Genomic DNA, 21,407 nt, shown 5'->3' on the forward strand with positions numbered 1-21,407 from the left:
GCGGGCAGGAGCCTGGGATTTGCCACGCTTCTGCGTGGAGCGCGGAGCCGCCCTGCACGGCACCGAGCGGGGCTGCAGCCAGGCTCTGCTCGCCTCACGTCCCCCTAGAGCTGGGTTTCTGCTTCGTGATAACACAGAAAAGCAAAATCAGCCCACACCGTGGTCCTGTGCCTCCCGCAGGTTGTGTCTGTCAAGCGTCGTGCGGCCACAGCAAGGGAGAGTTTTGCTCCTGGGCTGGATGTGAGTGGGACTTGGTGTGAGGGTCAAAATGCAGGGAAAGGAGAAATTCATCTATGCTGCAGCACCAGGCACTCGTGGCAGCTTGTATTAAATTGTCTCTCCGTTGGGTATTAAATATAACATACGTTTAAGCTAACTCTGGGGTGCCTAAAGAGTAGAGACAGGAGATCTTTCCTCAGCTTTTATTTATATCAAAATATGTATTTGTATTGATGAAGTCTCGTCTGTCAGGCTACCGATGGAAAATCACTCTTGATGCAATAAAACCCTGCAGCCTGCTCAACTCTGCTAACGTTATCCCTACCCTGGCATTTAATTACAACTTTCAGGCTGAGGAGCGACCCAGCTTGCTAGGAAGGGGAAGGATCCACGGCACCACGGGGTCCTACACCACCGGGATGGCGCTTGGTCCCAACACGGCGCTGAGAGAGCCGATTACAGAAGGAGAAGCCTGTTGTATGGCGTAAAGAAATAATTAAAAAAACCTTCAGAAGGTTTGGCAGCATAAAAATTTCTGGCTCTGTCGTCTCTCTGTTTCTGTGAGCAGCAAAAGATCCATAATTCTCACACTTAATGTAATTCCAAGGCATCTAAAGTGATTTACAGTCAGTTTACTCAATACTTTCAGCTTTATTTAATGTAACAGTTATGGCACATAAAAAGTTTATTGAAAATCCTTTGGGAGTATGATTGAGTAAGAAACAGTCATTGCTAATACCATTACAAGAGCTGAAGAGAAGGATCCCAGCATGTTCTCTCGGTGACCTTTATGGCTCCGTGAGCCAGGGTTACCCCAGGAAATCCTCCCCGCCTCTCGGGGACCGTGCCCCTGCCCCGGGGGGGCTGCGTTGGTCTCCTGCCCCCCGGGGCCGAGGAGCTGCTCGGCCTCGCCTTCAGGGTGGGAAGCAAAGGGAACTTCTGGGAAGCCGAGGGGGGAGGAATTTCCCTCCTGCCAAACTCGCTCACTTATGCAGTTATTTATTTTCGTATCTGCCATTTGCAAGCAGAGCTGACACTCTTTGCCGAAGAGCAGAGGAGCTGCTTTGGGTGGGGTTGGGATGCGAACAGGGCTGCAGCGGAGTGAAATCGCACAGATCCTTCCCAGCTCAGCTCCCCGCCGTGCCATTAACTCTTTCAGCATCATCAGCCTGCTAAGCTTCTCCCCAAAACCAAAATTGCAAAAGCTGTTAATTTGCCCTAGCAGTTAACAAACATTACTTTCCTATCATTAGAGCAATCCCTATAATTTGCTAAATGCCAACACTGCTAGTGATAGCATCCACGGTGGTGCAGATATCTCAACATCAATTTTTGTCGGGTATTCTTGCACTGTTGGCAGCCCACCAACGTTGCCTGAAACGAGCGAGCATTCACGTCTATCTCAGAAGGCTCCAAGAGGAGCACAGTAATTATTGCCGTCATGTTGGCAGCACCTAGAAGCTCCAGTTGCAGACCAAACCCAGCTTGTCCACGCGGCGTAAACACAAACCACTGCAAACCTTCCCGAGGGCACTGGTGTGAGCGTTCCCTTTCTCCATCCCTCGTGCCAGGGTTGAAGGCAGACGCCGAAGGACGATGCCTGGTGCCGCGCGCGGTCTCCGGCGCCCAGGCAGATACGGCAGAAAGCGCAGCCTTCCCTCGGCTGGGACGCTTCCAAGATCTCTTTTCTCAAACCTACTTTCACACACAGTCACAGATTGTTTGCAAGCAAGCCATCTTTTCCAGGAATCAGAGGTGAAAGGTGTGTTATGCGAAGGCGGGAAGAGCCAGCAAACCCAGCACCAAATGAAAAATAAAAGCGCGCTGAATAAACTGGAATAAATAGACAGTAAAAGAAAAACATGTTCCACATGTGCGTGTTCCATAAACAGAAAAAAAGGTTACATTTTTTAGATAAGGCAACTGTGATGGATTGTTTAGCTGTATTTGTCAATCAAGTATTAAGACTTGCAGAATTAAAATCAGAGCAGTTCAGAGATGGATTCCAAGCTCTCCAAAACATCAGGTTTGGCATTTAGATAGCTATCAAGCTATCATCTCTAGACAGACAAACAGATAGATGGATGGATGATTTGGAGAAAAAGATGGAGACATTCTTTCAAGACTTTTTTTTTTTTTTCCAAGAGATGATTTGCTTGTGCCAAGAATTCAGCCTGGGGACAAGTCCAAATGTAGCATTTCCTCTAGCTTAAACTGGGGCTTGGCCCAAACTAAACTTTGGCTCCAAAGACCTGCTCTCAGCAGGGACGCAGAGAACAGGATTTGGTGCCTCAAGCCCACCCCTGGTTTAGCAGAACAGAGATGTGCATCATTAGAGGAATGGACACCTGCCTTTGCCCCCAGAAACACCATTTACAGGTGCCCAAATGTTAATGCCGAACAGATGGGTGGGAGAAAAGCAGCATTTCATGCTGGAATGGGCAGAGCAGACTCCAACAAGCCCACTATTGTTAGACAGAAATTCCTAGAAACAGATGCAGCAAATTCAGTGCTTCAGAGCCAGTTCTGGAGTTTGGGGTCTGCTGGGAGAAGACTGTGTAGCTTATGGATTAATGTACTATTATTACATTACTCTTTAAGCTTCAAAGGTCTGCCAGGAAACCTAAGCCTACTATCTATTGAATGACATTTTAAGAACAAATAATACATTAATATATTTAATTTGAGAATAAACACATACATTATAGGAAGGGATTTTGTCTATGCTGATAAGTCAGTGCCTGACCTTTCCATTGCAATCCCCGGGTGCTGAGCCGTAGAGGACCTCTTCCAGGAACCTTTGCTATCAGCTGCGAGGCAAGTGCCTTAACGCTGGTCCTGCCGGCTCAAAACTGCAGCTGACACGCTGTTTGGAAATGGGAGCTTAGCCGTAATTATCCCTTCGACACTAATCTACAGCTACACTAAATCTTGTTGCCTCAAATTAGTTAATCAATTAAGTGTCAAACCACAAAATGTTAGTGATTGTGGCCTGGATTTATTGCCTTGGCACATGCTTCCATCTGCTGCCTCGCTCCTTTACTCAGGTTCTGCCATCGGAAAACTTTGGGACAGGCACTTCCCTCATTAGGGTTGGGTTAACGAGGCCAGGCCTGGAGTACTGGGTCCAGTTCTGGGCTCCCCAGTACAAGAGGCACGGAGCTACTGGAGAGGGCCCGGTGTAAGGCCACAGAGACAGTCAAGAGACTGGAGCATCTTGTTATGCTTACAGCAAGTCAGAAAGTCCTGGTTTTTGCATAGGACTGCTTGGAAAATGTTTGAAGCTGATCAGTTCTTCTGGAAGTGTTTTCAGCTTCAGAGGTAGGGTTTTTTGGAATTTCAGTGAAAAGATAAAACTGATAACTGCGACATTTAGCTTCTTCAAAAGTCATGTGAAAATATTCAGCTTTGGAAAATATTTCTGGTCAAAAAATAAAATAGTCTGTTTTCCTGGAAACAGTCTCAGAAAATAAATGTCATGCTTTTAAGTGTATACTTGAAAAAGGAAGAAAGGGAAGCTTTTTTTTTTTTTTTAAAAAAAAAAAAGTTTTAGTTTTGTTTGCCATTATTGAGAAACAAAAAAAAAATAAAAATGACTTTTCGATGGAAATTTCAGTTCTCGGTGAAAAGCTATTTTTCATTTAAATTATGTTTAGAAGAAAAATATTCACCCAGTTCTAGTCCCCAGGGCTAATGTCTGCAAGAACTGTGTGGCCAGGGGTCATCTTCTCCCCATTTACAACTCCTGGGGCCAGAGCAGAGAGGGAAAGAGATGAGTATTCAATTCTCGGGGTCCCCGAGTGAGATGAGTGATGCGGGGCAAGTTATTGCCACACTGGGAGCAAATGAAAGCATCCCGCTCCTCGGCTCTGTCATTGTCCTGCCTCTGATGATCAGTTAAAAATGTAAATACAAAGGCTAGACTTTGGGAAAGCTCGTACAGGACGATGGGGGGAAAAATTGCAAAAGTGAGGTTTATTGATCCCCAGTCGAGATTGATGGCACAATAAGAGCAGGAGGCGAAGAGTGATTTTGCTTTTGAAAACGTTGATGAATAAGCACTCAGGGGCAACAAATAGCTGGACTCACCGAATGATGGACGGCAGCAGGCGAACAAGATGCATTTTTATAAATGGGTGAAAGGAGAGGAGGACTTATTAAAAAAAATGAATGACCACATGTGGCAGGGATATGCCACTGGGGAGAAGCCAGCCATTGATTTATGTGCACTACTGGCATTTGAAAATTCAATAATAACATTGACAAATGAGAGGCAAAGCTGGCCAGAGGACAGCAGAGAACTTGGAGTGGAGAAAGAAAATGCCAAGGTCAGGATGAAGGAACAGAAAAACATGCTTATGTTGGAAAGGCTTTGAGTTAACTCATCTATATAAAGACATTAAGAAAAATCACTCCGGGATCAGAGCTCACTGTCCCGACTCTGTGGCATGAACTGGAGAGCAGTACATGGAGGAGCTGCAGCACCCCGTGGGCCGCTCTATGGGATAGCCGCCTCCTGTTTCGTGGGGGGCTGTGAGAGAAGGGAGCAGGGTGAGAGGGGGCAAGGAACATTGCAGAGAGGAGAGGCTGCAGGAGGTGGTGTTCTGGCTGGGGCTGGGCAGTAACAGAGGAATACGCTGCCGGCAGGGCTGGCACGTCACACCGTGTCACTGCACCGAAGGCTCGCGCATCCTAAAAAGGCAGAGGAGAGGAGCTGCCAGCTCCTGTGGGCTGGGCAAGCCGTACGGGGCCAAGAAGTGGAGTTTGCCTTCTTCACCTGCTCAGGAGGGGATGGCAGATGCCCCGTTGCAGCAACCTCTCCTGCAGCACAGACCCGGTTCTTAGAAACCCACACGAAAAAGCAGGAACCGAACTCAGCAGAGCCATCTCTGGCTACCACGTGCATAATACCTTGTCCTCACCAGCTCGCAGAACGTAGCGTGGCACATAATGTTACCTTAACATTTGGTCTACTTAATAAGCCCCCCATTATTTTGTTTTAGCTCCGTGTCTTCTGGCTCTGTTACAAATGGCAGTAAAAGCGTACAACCAGCAGGCCAGGCTGCGCGGAGAAGGCTGGTGAGAATGTGGCAGGAATGTACTTTGCTCTTTCTCACCGTTCCCGGCCTCCCTCCGGGCTTGTATTCATCTATGAAGATGTCTTTTCTAAATGCTGGAAGGTCAGAGGTGTGGCTGGAACATAATTCTGTGCATCAGTGTGCTTGGCTCAGTCGCAGGAGCACTTACTCAGTGGGGGAGAGAGTGCGAAGCCTGTTCACAGCCCCGACACCGCTCACCGGGGCCAGGGGAAGGGACTCCAGGAGGCTGGGTCAGACCCTGGGAAACCCAGGAGTTTGGAGCTCGATGGGTTTGAACACTCAGAGGGCACAGATCCCATCCTGGGGCTCTGCACAAGACTTTGGTGTTGAATGAAGCAAAGACCTCAAACAGAGCACGTAGCAATTTGCAGTGTTAGGACAACATCCATCCAACTGAGCCTTGAGCCTGGGGTAGTTCGAGCCCTCAAGATAGGACTTGTGATGCTACGAGTCTTGTGGGATTTTTTTGTATATATATTTTTTTCCTGGTCTTTTTGCAAAGCAGTTTATTTCCACCTTCAGCAGAGCAGCTGAACTCCTGTTCGTGGTGCTTTACTGCTCAGTTTTCCAACCTGGTAAATCTCACTGCCAGAGCCAGCTTTATTTTAAATATCATCTGCAACCACATGACTGAATAGCTGCTGTGCAGCACCGGCCTGGATGCTTTAGGATCTGTCCCTAAACAAGTTCCAAGCCAACTAATCCTTTGATACCAGGAGAAGTCATCTGTATCCCCTCTCCTCCAGCCAGAGCAAACTTTGGCCAGGTGTTTTGGGGCCAAGCCACCTAAACCCGAGGCCAAAATGCCCTGTTAATACAAGGGGGATTTAGGACAAACCTCATTCTTCTGCACCACCCCAGCAGAGGTGTCAGCAGAAGGGTTACACATGATCTCATTAAGATTTACATTGCTGAGAATGGTGTTTGTACTCCTCTTATATGTTCTATATTTAGAGGACTGCTGTTGCCACTCAGCTCCTGTGTATACAGAGTTAGTATCTTGGCACGTTATCCTTTGCCATTATCAATAATGAGGCCCACGTGAGCACACACATTTTCTGCTCAGTATGTACAAGCTCTGGAAACAACCAGCATCACCTCACGTTTCCTTCATCTGAGGATCTCCAAGCAATTCATGCAGGTAAAATAAGTGCCTGGTACAGGTAGGTAAAGCGAGGGACAGGGAATTTATCAGGTTCATCCAGGTTTTATAGGGAGTCTGGATGCAAACAGACTGACACTGCTGCAGGGATGGCTGGAGCCCCTTCCAGTTTCTGGCAGCGTCTCCCTGCAGATGTAGCTTTACCCCTCTGAAAATCTCGCAGTAAGAGTTTTATACAAATAATTAAGGTTGGCAAGGGGCGGCTTACTCTTTCTGGTTGCTGAAAAAATTCTCTACTCAAGTTTGACATAGCTGAAATAATTAAAGAAGGAAAAAAGTTGAAAAGACGATAAAATCTCTGAGAGCCCACCCCTCCGCCTGTCCCAAGCAATGTTACGCTGATAGCTGCCTGTGTCAGCAACAGGGTTTTGCAATCAAATTTGAAACAGTGCAGCTGAGGACAGCATTAATTTAGAGTTTGGAGCCAGTACTGCAGAAAACCTACAGGCCCAATCCCCGGCTGGTGTAAACTGGTGTAATTCTGCTGCTGTGAGGCTCGTGAACAGCAACTGAGGATCCGGCCGTAGGATCTTACCCCCTCCTCCCCACAAGGGTTGGAGCAGCTCCTGAGAATCACTCTAGAGCCCATTAAAACAAAAGTAAGATACCTCCAATCATTATTACTCATTTTTATGGCCACGTTGTTCACAAATGACTGAATTTAGCTGTCAAATGTATAGAAAAGAAAAATAAAATCGAAGCATCAGCCATCTGCGCCCCAGAAAATGTTTATATTTTCATGGGTTGTTTATGGCAAGAAGGTCTCAGCTCCTTTGTTCCACATCATATTAGTTATTGCATGGGAAATGAGTGTTTTTCACTTCGCCATTTATAAGGTTTTTGCATTCTCTCTCTTGTGCATGCTCGATCTCTCCCTATATGTATTTTTAGTCCATATGTCTCGGATTGACGCATGGAATTGTGTTTGTTTTACTGGTTCTGTCTCTCTAATAGTTTTTCATTGCAAAGGGGATCCAATGTTTCTTATTTACTCTGCTTTCTTCCAGTGCCATTATTGTGAGCGCCCGGTTCAATCAATCCAATTGCCTGATAGCTATGAGGTTCCCTGACCTATTTGAGTGTGAAGGAAACGGGAGCGGGGAGAGCTCTGAAAGCCTGCCTTGCCTCAGCTCGGCTCGGGGATGCTTGCAGAGGGCTGGCTCTTGGGAAGCTCGCTTGCCTGCTGGTGCCTTGGGTCAGGTCCTCAGCAGGAACCTGGGGTTAATCTGCTCAGTGACATGGGGTATCTGGGGCAGCCCCCAGCTGGGGACATGGCCTGGTTTCCTTGGATATACCCCGGACAAGGGCTGGGATTTCCAGGAGTGCCCCGTGACCCAAAGGAGGAATCCACGCAGTCATCTCCCATCTTGGCAGCCCCTCGGCTTTCCAGCGAGGTTTAGAGGCAGCACTCATAAGCTCAGGCCCTCTCTCAAGCTGAGTGCCCCAAATCCAGTAGCCACTTAGGAAAAATTTGGCCAAAAGGCATCAAGAAGAAGGCGCAGTTGTTGCAAGTGAGAGTTCCACTCCACCAGATCATGTAAACACATATTTAGCTCTAAGTGGATAAGTAATCCCTCTGAGAGCCACCCAAGTCGAACGCTTTTCTAGATCTGGCGCTGTGCTTCAGCTGAGCAGCAGATTTTCCCTCTTTTCCCTCTCCCAATCCCCCCACAAGGAACTGCAAGCAGAAGTTAAAATCCTGTCGGCTGCCCCCACCTCCATCCCTGGCCCGGTCTCATGTTCCCTCCCCTTACCTGGGAGCGTGCTGCAAGCGTAAATCTGCTGCTCCCGCAGTAACGTACGGGGCACCAGGGAGACCTCCTCATCGCAGCGTGCTGCTGAGGGCCCTGTGCTGTGAGACAAGCTGCAGGAGGAGGGAAGGGGAATTAAAGGGCATGCAAGGACCAAACAGCCGCCTGACGGAGCCAGCTCTGCCCTCTGCATCTCTCCAGAACATTGCCTGCCCTGCCATGGGGAGCGGAGCCTTGCCCATCAAGGGGCAGAACCATGGCCAGGGAACGTCACCGACACACGGGGATGGTGTCACCAGTGAGACCAAGAAGATACACGGGGCTGTCCCCTCTTACACCGAGCCAGAGGCAGCATGTGGCCATCAACCCACGGCGATGCTGAATGAGAAATCCCAAGCAAACGAAGTGAGGAAATGAATTCCAGGCGAGCGGCACGGGCAGGGGGAGGGAAGGGTGGAACGAGCGTCTCTCTTTTCAAGGCAGCTGGGCTTATTTTAATGGGCAAGGTCAGCAAAGAAATGACCAGGAAGAGAAATCGCTGCCATTACAAATCAGTCGCGATCTTGTATCAATTATTCCCCGTGCAGTTCCCTTGCCTTGGGCTGAAGCAAACACGGCCTAATCAGTTTTACATCTACGTTTAATTTTATTGGAAAGAGGAGCCAGCAATGCATCATGGGGCTGCTGTGTGACATGAAAGGTGACCCCTGCCAACTTAATGACACAATACATAACCCTTAATGAAGTCACTATCTTGTCCTTTTTTTGCTGTCTCAGCCTGATGATTTATGATGGCATCATTTTGCTTTGCCCTCTTTTCATTTCAGCTTGACAAAGTGGATGAAACAATTATCTTCGTTATCGGCCGGAGCAGTAGAAATGTGATAGTTGAGGATTTCTGCAGGTGGAGGCCTCGGCTATGGATCAAACAAATGGAGAAACACGCTTAGAAATTGGGGGGTTCCCCCCTTCATTTCTCTCTCCGGCTGCAGCCTCCCGAAGATGGATGGAGGACCCCAACAAGCCTTGCAGGCCCTACATCACTGTGGCAAGGAGCAATTTCAAGGAGAAGAGATCTTTGGAAGAGCAGATAGAAGAAAGCCGGGAGGTTTCAATCAGGTTCTTTCTCAGCTCTTTTCCTCTCCTCCCCACACACATGTAGTGATAGGATGCAGACCCACGAACACGCCTGATGGGAGTTATTGGGCATGTATGCAGCTACATCAAGGTACTGAGGGCTAATGGCCAGGTGTGTTTGTGCCTCTGCATATCCAGATGTATGTGGGGGTTTCCATCTGATTTTATTAAAAGCAGCAAAAGCTTGTATGTAATTCTTCAGAGCTGAGTCCACCTCTCCGTGGTCACAACACCTGCTGGCTGGAAGCGCACCACAAACCTGCCATTACTGACTGTAGCTTGGTGCTTTGACCAAAACCACAGCCTAGCTTTTCTTCTTTTTTAACCAACTTGAAGAGAAAACAGGTACCTCTTTTTCCCTTGCTACCTACAGAGGTTGTATGATGGAAACCTTCCTCCAGTGACAGATGCAGATGGAAGCTGACGGCACAGTATTTCAGTCCTGCTAGGCAGAGATGACAAAGTGCCCTTGCTAGCCATATGCTTGATGGCACTTGGAACTGCCACAGCAATATTTTTTGGCTGGTGCTGCTCAGGGTCTGATGTGGCTGTTGCTGTTTACTTGGTTTCTCCTCTACATTGAGATGATTCAGGATGACTGTGAGCAGACCTTAGCAGTAGTGTTTAGGCACATGAACAAATTGCTGCAATTCCTCACTGATTTTAAGAGATAAAAAAGACAGACTCGGCTATTCCACTCATGCTCTTTGCCTGCATAGGGCTGATCCTTGCATTGCCTTTCCCAAGTCCCAGGCACAGCCATTCTTTTCCTCTACGAGCTGATGGAAGCCCTCTGTCCACATTTCACCAGCAAGGTTGAGCCTTGCTTGAGCTTTCTGCTCTGTGGTACACTACTCAGCTCCCCCAAGTCCCCGGTGCAAGCTGCTGGAGAACCCTCCATCAGCAGGGCTGAAATTAAAATGTTGTTCCAGGGCTTGAACACAGCACTCAGCCAACTCAACCACGTTGCCCTGCTCCTCGCTATGGATTTGTGTATTTGGAAGGTTACCTATTTTTAGCCACATTTTCGATGTTTTTGGAAAAAGTAGTGAGAAACCTTCCAGGATTTTACAACTGCTGCTCTGGCCTTCCAGTGCTCTTAAGTGCACCCTTGCAGGTCAAGACCTCTCTACAGGGAACCAGTTAGAGTACCTCTAATTAAGTTATTCTGCCTCATTCCTGACTAATATAAAACACACTTATCAACCCAGATTCTGCATCAGGGCTCTTGATCAGCCTCAAGCTCCATCCTCCTCCTACAAGGACGGCTTTCTCTCCGCGCTGTGACCTGCGCAGGGCTGCTCAGGGAGGGTGGGGAAGGAATGAGAAGATAAATGCAGTTTGGCAGGACATTAAGGGAAACCACAATATTGCCTTGTAATGCAGCTCCTATCTGATCAGCAGAGTCAAATGTGGTGCCGGAGTTATGTCTCATAGGAAGCAGAACCAGCCGCCCCCGTCAAACCGATTGCCGAGATCTTCCCTGAGATACTCCTTCTGTCTGTCAGAGATACCAGCTGCTGAGGAATTCCCAGCATGTGCTGCAAGTGACCCGACCGAGCTAACGCAGACCTTCTCCCGTCCCCATCCCTCAGGCTCGCTGCCTCCAGCCTCCCCCTTTCCCTCCTCCATGGGATTGCAGCCATGCTGCGGAGAAGGGAAAGAAGGGGATGGCTGCATCGCATCGCATCGCACTGCTGTGCAGCCAGGCTCCCACAGCAGGTCAGGGCCTGAGAAATCACAGCCTGGCTTACCTCAGTGCATACAGGATGTAGGAGTGGGACACGAGCATTGCTTTCTCTTACAGCGAGAGAAAAAGATGCAACCCTTGAATTGCTCCTTTAATTTCCTAGCACCTTCCTTCTGCCCTCACAGGAGGCATTTCCTGCTCCTCTTGTCAGCTTGGACAGCATCCTAGGAATTCACTCACATGGAAGGTGATAAATGTGATGCGTTGGCAGAAAACATAGGCAGCAGTAGCCTCTAGTACTTTCAGAATAGTCTGCAAAAATTTAACTAATTAATTCTCAGAGCCATCCTGTAAATTAGGTAGGTATGAAAGCCATTGAATATGGGAAGGCCAAAGTCATTGAGATCCACCGAGCCCACTGCAGACACGGGTGCTGGATGTGGTCAAGCCCAGCCAGCAGCACACAGCCACGGACCTACAAATCCTGCTTGGGCTCAAACACATCAAAGAGGGAAGAAAAGGCTCTCTGGAGCGACTCCTGTATTGCTGGAATACTTACAGCCCAGAGCAGGACTTGTTGGAAAACGGGAACATTTTACGAATGAACAACCAACCAACTGGAGGGTAGTTTAATCATAATTAATGGAAAACCACCATCAATGAGTAGCTGAGTGTGATGTACAGTGACTATTTTCTCATCCCCTCTCTTTATACGCCCATTCTTTCTCATGGCCTTGCTTTAAGACGTTTTACAGTGTTTACATCATGGTCCTTGCTATGGTATCCACGGGTATCGAACAGCTTCAGTTTGGTACGTAGGCTCTGGTTCGGGGAGCAAATAGCTAGGAACCCTCCCAAGGAAGGGCGTGATTTTTCGGATGGACCGAGCTCTGTAAGGGTTAACGCCGCCTTCCGCTTTGCTTGCCTTTCGTCCCCGTGCCAAAAACCCCGCTCGCTCGTCTGCTGCGCTTCCTCCGCGTGTCAGCAAAGGAAATCCGTAATCTCCCAGCTACAGATTTGGGGAACTTTGACATCCCCTAATGAGGTAAACACATTACTGTCATGTACAAACAAACAGCAACAAATTAGCAGCTGACACGTGAGGAAGCCACGGCAAAGCAACATGCGGCGCTCTTTGCAGGCAATTAATGCTGCCTGTGCTGGCTGCTCACGTGCCAGCCGGGTCTCATCCCGTGCTCCTGTCCCCAGCCCCGTGCCCTCCTTGGCCATTCTCCACCTGCATCTTCCCCATGGGCTTCTCTTCTCCCTCCTCCGCTGCCTGAGGTGTGATACGGGCACAGTGGGTGCCGCCTGAGGACCCGTGATATTGCTCGATGGGAAAATATGACCACACGCCACGAAAATAGCTGCTTAATTGGCTTGACTCTTTGCTTCTCCAAATGGGAACGCGCCCGTGAATTTGGGAGGAAATACTGCGGCAGCATGGCAGAGGAGGATCTTTGTATTAGATCTCTTTCAGAAATCAGCTTCTTGAAGTATCACCTGCAAAGATCCCAGGGTCTTTACTTCCAGTCCCTCGCTTTAGACAACATCCCAGGGAAAGGGCTCAGTAGCTAAAATAACACAGGAAAGGGAAACCAAGCTGGTAAAGAGGGACAGATACTTGACTTTTATTTCAGCAAAAGCCATCTCTATTAAGTGAGAGCCAGGGCAATAGGCCCACAGTCAAAGGGCTTTATTATTATAATTGCTTTGCAAGGGTGAAAGCCTGTGGATAAGAATCCAAATCAGCCATTATTCAGAATAATAATCACGAAAAAAAGATAAATAAATAAAGGTAGGATCCAGCCAAAAAAGGAGCTCACATTATCAGCCAATAAACCAATAATCCATTAGTGACCAAGGTTGCTGAATAATATAGTACTTTCACAGTACCCATAATTTATACTGCAGACTAGAGAATAGACACGATTATTAGAGTGAGGGCTACTGGATGACACATGATGCATGACCGCGCGGCATTGATCTTCACACAACAGGAAGGTGTCTAGACTGGGAGATGTATGGCCGTGCGATTCAGAGCAGGGCATATTTCATGCGGGGCCTAATGGAGTAGTGGAGGCCGTGATGGATGACTTGCCTAGTTTCAGTAGCAGCGCAGTTATAGCAGTGCTAATGCGTGACCTCTCCCGCTCCCTGCGTCCTTCATTCAGTCAGGGTGACCTCATTTAAAGGGATGGAAAATGAGAGGCGCAGGGGATGAGGGGGAGGGAAGAAGGGGGAGAGAGGGGAGGAGAAGAAGAGGGAATAAGAAAAATAAAAGATAAGGAGAGGGCGTGATGTAAATGGAAATCTCTCGTGAGCTTCCACCCTGCTTCAGGCTCGCTCCACCATTGCGGCAGCACTGGCGGGTGCGGGACTGATTCTGCTCGGCACCTGTTCTGCTGCTGTTTGGAGTTGATTTACACCAGCTCCACTGAAATCATGGCGAGGTCCCCATGGTGCAGCCCTGGCTGTGTCTCTTGCACTCCCAGGGCTGGTGGGATTGGGCCAGCAGCCCCCGTTTGCTGCTGCGTGGTGCCCTGAGCTGGCCGTGCAGCACAGGTACCCCTCCTGTGAGCCGGTGGGCTGCGTTGCTGCAGCCCCCACCTGGTCCCCCTGCTGGAAATCATCCCCAGGGCCGGGAACCAGCTCCTGGCCATCAGCAATTTTCAGCCTTGGGCAATAAACCAACTCAAAGCTAGTGATACCTGCAATTTGCGGCAGGCCTGAATCCTTGTCGCATGATTACAGGCGATAAATAGCTTCAGACAGTGGGTGTGTAGTCACCTTGTTACGCTCCTCCGCCTTTCACTGACACCCTCATCTTCCTCTCCAGCAGCCCCCGCTCCAGCCATTCCTCTCCCTGACAGACACCAACCTGGGCCAGGCAGGGGCAGGAGAAACTGAGCAAGCAATGTGGAATGCACACACACACAAAAAAGTAAAAAAAATGTTAAAAAAATGCAAGTGGGATCAAAATGGGTAAGTTTTGAATTTTTGAAATGGGCCAGATTTGTTCTGAAGTGTTCAAGGTGTTCGAGGGCAGCCACAAAGCCCACGATGCTGCCAAACAAGCTCCAGTTGGGGCACAGCCACCTGGCAAAGCTGGGAAGGACTGAGCACAGGCAGGGCACCTGCTGGCCTCGGGGGAAAGGCTGGGTTCTGCTCAGTCACTCCAGGACTCCAGGACACTCATCACTGCAGCCCTGGTGTGCCTGGCCTGGAGGAATTTTACTCTGAATCCCAGTAGATCTCACTAGCTGGGGACTGGGGTGGCAGCACCCAGTCCCTCGGGTGCCCCACACTGCCTGCAGGGACCTGACTTCCAGAAGAACCCCGGATGGATCATCAGAAGGATGTGTTTGTTTTGTTGGTTTTCTTTTTTTTTTACTTCCAGGAATTTCTTTAAGAAACCAGCCAAACAGCTATTTTCACGGCGCGCTGTCATATTTTCCCATCTAGCAATATCACTTTTTGACGGACGCTGCCGCATCCATTTGCTGGTGAGAACTGCACCCAGACTGACGAAACGACATCCCAGGAGCTCCATCCAGGCTGCTTTTGTCTCAGGAACCCAGCCCCGTGCAGAGCCCAGCAGGGACGTGGTGGTGGCCACCTCCCCTCGTTCAGCCCGGAGCTGGATGCTCACGGCTTCAGCAACGCATCCTGCAGGGTCCCTAAAGGTTAAAGAAATGATCTCCGCAAGCTGAACTGATAAAATGGAAGCGTTTGCTTTCTCCCCACTGTTTTGATGCTCCTGCCCTTATCTCCTGCTCATTGTTTGCCCTCTCCTGGAGCGGTGCCCGGGGTGCTGTCAGTCGGGGGGGGCTGCGCAGCCAGGGGACAGCCTCCGCCCCAAAGAACCTGCACGCTTAGTGGCGAAGACAGATGGATAAAAGGCGAGATGATTATCCCTGCTCACAAGCACAAACCCGAAGCGCACAGAGCATACATCACTGCTCACAGTCACAAGAAAAGGACCAGAGCAGAACCGGGAGCTGAGCCCCAGGCTCTCAGAGCTGTGCTTCAGACACGAGAGCATCCTTCCCATCCCAAACAGCTCGGCTTAAACCAGAACACGCAGGGGAAATGGCTATTTGTTCAGGCCTGGGAGCAATTCCCAAGTGCCTCCTCCTGTCTCTGGCCCCAGCCCCAACCCTCCTGGATCCCCGGTTAGCGCACAGCCTCGGGGGATCACTGCAGACCCTCTGACTCCATCACACTGCTGCGCCCGGTGCCTGCCACGACAGCTTTGTGGCTCCCTTCCCCAGAACCATACACAAATCCATGCAAACCCCCTGCCGCGTTTCCTCCCCTCCCCATAAGGGCTACAACTCCCCGAGCTGCCTGGAAAGAAAAAGAGAGTGGACATTTACTGTGTTTCCTTTACCATCTGGGCTTATTAAAAACTGCGCAGCAAATTAAAAATAGGTGGGAACAAAGATGGGGGAATGACATAAAGGGTTGCAGAAAATTCTCTGTGTACTTTTAAAAGCTGGAATTGCCATATGGACTGGCAGAGAGACATGTTTTACATTTCCACTGGTACATGACTGACATCATTTAGCATTAACTTCTATTTGAATAAAATGGTAGTAGACATTTAGGTAATATTACAGGGCAATAAATGTTTTAAAGAGCCTTGGGGGGATGCTCTTGAAACACAGTCCAGACCAGAACTCTAAAAATATGTCTTAATATATATTAACCTCTTTTAGGACTTTTGGCTCTCAAACAAATAATGGAGGATAGGAGGGATTTTTTTTTCCTCCCCTTTTACTCTCTGAATTAAGAGTCCCCAGCTATATTTTTTCCTTTTTTCCTCTTTAGCTGTGCTGGGAAGAACATGAGGGAATGTAGTTAAAATTCAAAAAGGTTCCCCTTTATCATTACCATGAATCAACACAATAAATGAGCCCCTTCAGAGCACGGTAATAAGAATTTGATAAATCATCAGCCAAAAATTAACTAGATGTCAAAACAATCTTTGGGAAGTGTGATGGATTAGGGGCGATAGTGGCAATTAATCTCCCAGCATGAGTTCACAGGAGAGACTGAACGCTGGGAGATGGATAGGGGGGAGACCAAGGCCTCACAAGGTCAGGACACTGCGGAAAGGAACGAGAGAGGGAGAGAGAGACGGAGAGAAGAAGAAAAAAAATTCCACTGAGTCGGCAATACCCAGGCCCCCAGCAGCCGAGGTAGAGGTCAGGCACATGCCTTTGAAAACCCTTCTGTCTCCAGCTGCTCCCTGTGATGAGGCAAGCACTTTTCTGCTCCCGCTAATAAATGCCACAAGCCAGCTCGTGGGGTACAACACATGGCCGGAGAGAGCAGGAGACCCAGGCAGGCTTCGTCGGCGGGGCTGTGCTCCTTTGGAAACAGCGATGGGGACAGCAGGGTGCCGGGGAGGGGACTGAGGGAGACAAATCCTTCCCTAATGTGTGAATTCAGCCGTACCGGGCCCGGCACTGGGTGCGTGTGGCTTGACTAATTCTGTCTGAGCGCAGGAGGAAAGTGCCACTGCAGTCATAAATCCCCATCCAGCTGGCAAAACCACTTCCTCCGCCTTCGCCCAAGGTTTTTAGCCCCACGGGAGGCGGCAGCAGCTGCGGGCTGGGCTCCACGAGACCCCTCGGACCCTGCCACGGAGAGCTGTGAGCTGGGAAGAGCCGGCGGAGCTGGGCTGGAGGCAGGGAACAGCAGAGGTCTGTAGCACCACCGAGTGATGGAGGGTCCCACCAGAGGTGGAAGCTTCAAATTGAACCCTAGAGCATCCTGCCAGCAGGAGAACAGTTCATTTCAGTTCATAAGGGCCGTGTAAAGCCTTGGCCCTCCATGCACCTGGCCTTCCAGGGCTCCTGGAAAGGCCTTCCCATTGATGCTATGCATGGAACATTACCAGAATCAATGATTTTTTGCAGCCCTGAAGACAACTTCATGAACAGCAAGAGTCTGTTCAAGGCAGTTACACAACGGCTGGGGCTGGGGATGAAGGAAGAGGAGCAGGGTTTGTGCTCCACTCTTCCTCTGGCACCAGGAGGAGCTGAGACAGACAAAGCTCACCCTCTCTTATGCCTCAGTTTCCCTGGCTTTGCATTGGAGGTGACTAGACCAACACAGCAGTTTTTAATCTGCTGTAGCTGGGAGGCACCTTGGGACACCCAGAAATAAAGGTGAGAGGGTTATTATGTACCGTGTTACCCAAACAAGCCCTGCAGGGATGCACCGAGGGTGTTTTTTCCACCCCCAGCTCCCAGATTTAGCTTCCTAAAATCCTGTACATCCCTCCTTCCCCTCCAGGAAAGTGATTGTCTTTACCTATGCTGCTTACTTTTGCATCTTGTACCCTATGGCAGCACAAGCTCCCAGCTCGAACGAAGCATGGAACAAACTGGGAAACCTCCACCGTGCACCAGGCACGGCTTTGCGTCCTGCTGCCCCAGGCAGCTGCTTGCTGTGCTGGTGCCACACAGCTAACCCTGCAGCACCTACTCCCTGCTCACCCTCCCCATCACACCTGCAACAGCCCCTCTGCTCTCAGGGATCTGTGCTGGCAGGAATTTCTGACCAGAGTCAGCTGGGTCAGACCCTGAGATGACGAGCACAAGGGGTGGCAGCAACACGGGGCCAGTCCTGCCTGATTTATGCTCTCCCTTCTCTGCACAAAATCTCCCACCCGGAATCCTTTGCAATCCAACCAGGGAAAAAAAAAAAAAAAAAAAGGGTGATGAAAGAAAATACAAAGTCAGGCAATCGCCTGGCAGGGCTTCTGCTGACTTCTCACACTTCTCGCTGGGCCTCAGGGCATGGAGCTCCCGCTGACATTTCTCCCAGCAGATTCAGAGCCTGCCACACACTCAGAGGCCTGGGAACACACCAGGCAGTCAGGGCTGTGCTGGGGGCATGGACGAGCCCGCAGCTGACTCTTTTAGGAGTGACAGTGACCGCAAGAAAATAAATAATTGGCCCCGATCCTCTGCAGCCACACTGCTGCTGTTCTCCATTTCATCACTCTGAGGCTTGCAATCCTTTCCTGAGCTGTTTAGCATCTCTCCTCACATTTTCACTGCTGGAACATTGTTGGCTTTGATACACATTGTGCTCTTCCCCTCAAGCGACAAGGAACAAATGTTCATGCAGCACAGAAAGCGCCCATGGGGTGAGGAAGGAGAGGCTCAGACTTACTGAAAACATCCGCGGCTGCTTGCTTTCACCACTATCTTCCCACTCCAAGCAGGGAGAGAGGACAGGGAAGCAGCAGCAGCCGAGGACAGAGTCTTGGCTCAGCCAAGGTTCTCCCCCTCCACCACCCCCCCAGCTTGTACAGCACCAGGGAGGACAGCCAGGGCTTGCTGCCGACAGCCCAGGTCCTCCACGGGTGAGGAGGAATGCAAGGGCTGGGCAGAGAGGAGCGGCGAGGAGCTCCGTGTAGTCCTGATAGCTCCAGTCCTAAGCTGAGAGGCCCTCGGATGGGACATCAGCACATGCAGGTGATGTTTTGAACCTCAGTCGTAAAAGAAGAGCTTGGAAATTGAAGTGGTTGTGAAGTGGAACCATAGGTAGGGGCATCAGCAAAGCCAAACCTGGCAGGCAGCGGCAGCACACTGTTAGCTCTGCCGCCTCCTCTCACCAGAGGTGCTGCTTATGGACTGAGAAGATAAAGATTCAAGACGCAGCCAGGGCAATATTGCTGTCAAACTCGGCTTGTTTGTATTGGCATGGCACACTGAGTCTCAGTTACGCTGGAGACGCCACTAGAGGATGTATGAGAAATGCAACGCACGACCCAGTCCTCTTCCTGAAGGAACCGAAGCCCCCAGCAGGTTACAAACCCTGGCAGTGGGGATTTCTGCTCCTTCATTAGATGCCTCAGGGCCAAATGCTGCTGTCAGTACTGTAGTGCATGGGGTCAACCCACTGAAGTCAAGAGAATTAATTCAGATTTATGAGTCCTAAATGAGCAGGTCGTTAGTGCCCAGAAGCAGCAGGGGTAGGGCCAGCCCGGCGGAGCTGGAGCAGAGCTCCTTGCTCGCAATGCAAACCAGGCTCTGCAGCTGTCCTGGGGATGTTGCAATGAGAAAGTCACTCTCCAGTAAGCTCAAGCAAAATATTTGCTGTGGTCACCTGAGCGCACACAGCCAGTTCAGCAAGATCTCTCGCTATAACCTGATAGTCATTTATTTGCTGAAGTGGGGTTAGCTCAGAAGCACTGTGCAGCTCTCACTTCCCTACCTAATTTTGCTGCTGTGTTAATTGAAATTATTGAAACTTGGTTACAGAACAGGACTCATTGTGAGAGGCTAAGGCTAAGCCTCCATTAGCTCCAGTTGCTTTGCTCCTGTGTATTCCTACTGTTGATAACACCTTTCTTAAATATTTGCAGCCTTAAGAAAGAACCTTCCCTCCCCCCCCATCTTACTGCATCTTTCATGATTTTCTCTGGATCGCTAGCACAGTTTTGTGTACGAGACAAACACCTGGCAAATGTTTGGAGACTGCTGGCTGCTTGGCACATATCAATGTCAGAAAGATTTCTGGGCAAAAAGAAAAAAAAACAAAAACAAAAAAGATGAAGAAGAAGAAAACCCGCCCAGCTGGAACACTTTCCCAGAATGCCTGTCTCTTCTCAAGACAGACAAGGCTTGGACAGAACAGATGTTTCCACCCAAAAGCAGATGTGGAGATGTTACTTTCCCAGGGAGGAAGTGTGGTGGGGTTTATTATTAACCAACAGTCCCCATATGACAGCTTCCCTTGACCAACAGTTGGAAAATCTGGAAAAAAACATAACCCTCTAAGCCAAGTGGTGGCAGGAAATAGCCAGCCCTGATGGACTCCGTTGATTTATTATTATTAATTACAACCCGGAAATGACCAGCAACATCTGCGAGAGCCAAACATGGAAGAGAAAGCAAGCTTGAGTGCAGGGGCCAAATTTCTGATTCCATGATGGCCTCAGCACGCTGCTCAACTGCAGGCAAGGCAGCTGCAAGTCGGTGGAAGCAGCCTCTGTCAGGGTGCAGAGGGAAAGGTCTGGTGGCCGACGGGGAAAGGGGGAGTTTTACAGCAAGAGGCAATCCTGTGTCACCCACCGAGTACAACGCTGGGCAAGTGGCAGCCCTAAAACTAGAAGCACCGAGTTGCGTGAGCACGCTGCTGAGCCTCGGAGAAGGCTGCCTGCTAAAAGGCAGGCTGGAGCTGTGCCACGCCGAGGTCCCGAACCAGCTTCCCCACACAGCCATAAACAGCACCACATGCACAGAGCCCAGCTGGTTCCTGCAGCACTTCAGCTACAAGGCACCAACGCGCTGTAAGCCCAGTGATGGAAAACAGGCAATAGAAGGAGACGAAAGTACACCAAACCCCAAACCAAGTGCGGGGAATGAGAACGGAATTCCATCTGAAAAGCAACAGCGAGGTGTCTCAATGAGAGAACACAAAGTAAAAGAGGTTTTAAAAATAGTTGCAAGGAAAGAGGAATTGAGAGCTGAGTATTTAAAGCATCATTCAGCTTCTGTGGCCAAAGTGCGAGCATGGGAGAAGCATCGCTCTGGTTATTTTGGCTGCCACTCCTGCGTGCATGACGAGTCTGGGGCTTTTCTTCACTTGTCCTGAGTAAGGTACAGACACTGCTCTGCAAGCCCCGTGCTCTTTGCCTGACACCAGCACGTGGGTGTGAAGGGGAGCCGCGCACTGATCAGCATCTGAGCAAATGGGATCCAGCTACTCACATCTTGGCAGGTGCTCCCGTATTTTGCAAACTGGTTCAGCTTTGCTAAAAGCTTTGGATTTCTTTCGTCCTTTTCCTCTGCAGAACTTCTACATTTCCAGATTTTAAAACAAACATTGAATCAGCCATTACCATTGCTGGTGTAAAATAAGACATTTTCAGCTTCTCTGCTGACAGCCCCACCTAAGGACACATGGACCCTTTCCCACCAGGTACTGGAGAGCATGGGCTCCCCGACACGCACACACGTCTGCTGTGGTTAACCCACAACCTGAGAGCTCGTAGAACATCTGTTTATATTTTCAGAACACTGTTAACATTGTCAGACCATGGCAAATCTGCTTAATTTTAATGGACGTATGTGTAATACACAAGCCAAAATACACTTAAAATGGGACATGTCAGAAAATAAACAACTATTAGCTAATGAAATACAAAGGAAGTCGGTTCTTGCACTTTCTCTCCCCCGTACATCCCCTGCAGCCACAGTTCAGTCATCTCCTCCTTGTGGCTCCCCACTGTGCCCTCACACCCAAAAACCCTAAAATTTCTCCAGAAAAATAAAGACGCCCCTCAGAAGCGTGCTGGGATGACACGGGAGGAGCGCGGAGAG

At 49.5% G+C, this 21,407-nt stretch overlaps 1 protein-coding gene across 6 annotated transcripts in view; it reads right to left on the reverse strand.

The window, feature by feature from the left end:
- KCNU1 (potassium calcium-activated channel subfamily U member 1) overlaps window positions 1-21,407 on the reverse strand; it is a 202,777-nt gene that overhangs the window by 51,222 nt on the left and 130,148 nt on the right. The gene's annotated exons all lie outside the window — the stretch shown is intronic.

This window comes from Anas acuta, chromosome 27 (assembly GCF_963932015.1).
Source record: "Anas acuta chromosome 27, bAnaAcu1.1, whole genome shotgun sequence".
In the NCBI taxonomy this organism is placed as follows: domain Eukaryota; kingdom Metazoa; phylum Chordata; class Aves; order Anseriformes; family Anatidae; genus Anas; species Anas acuta.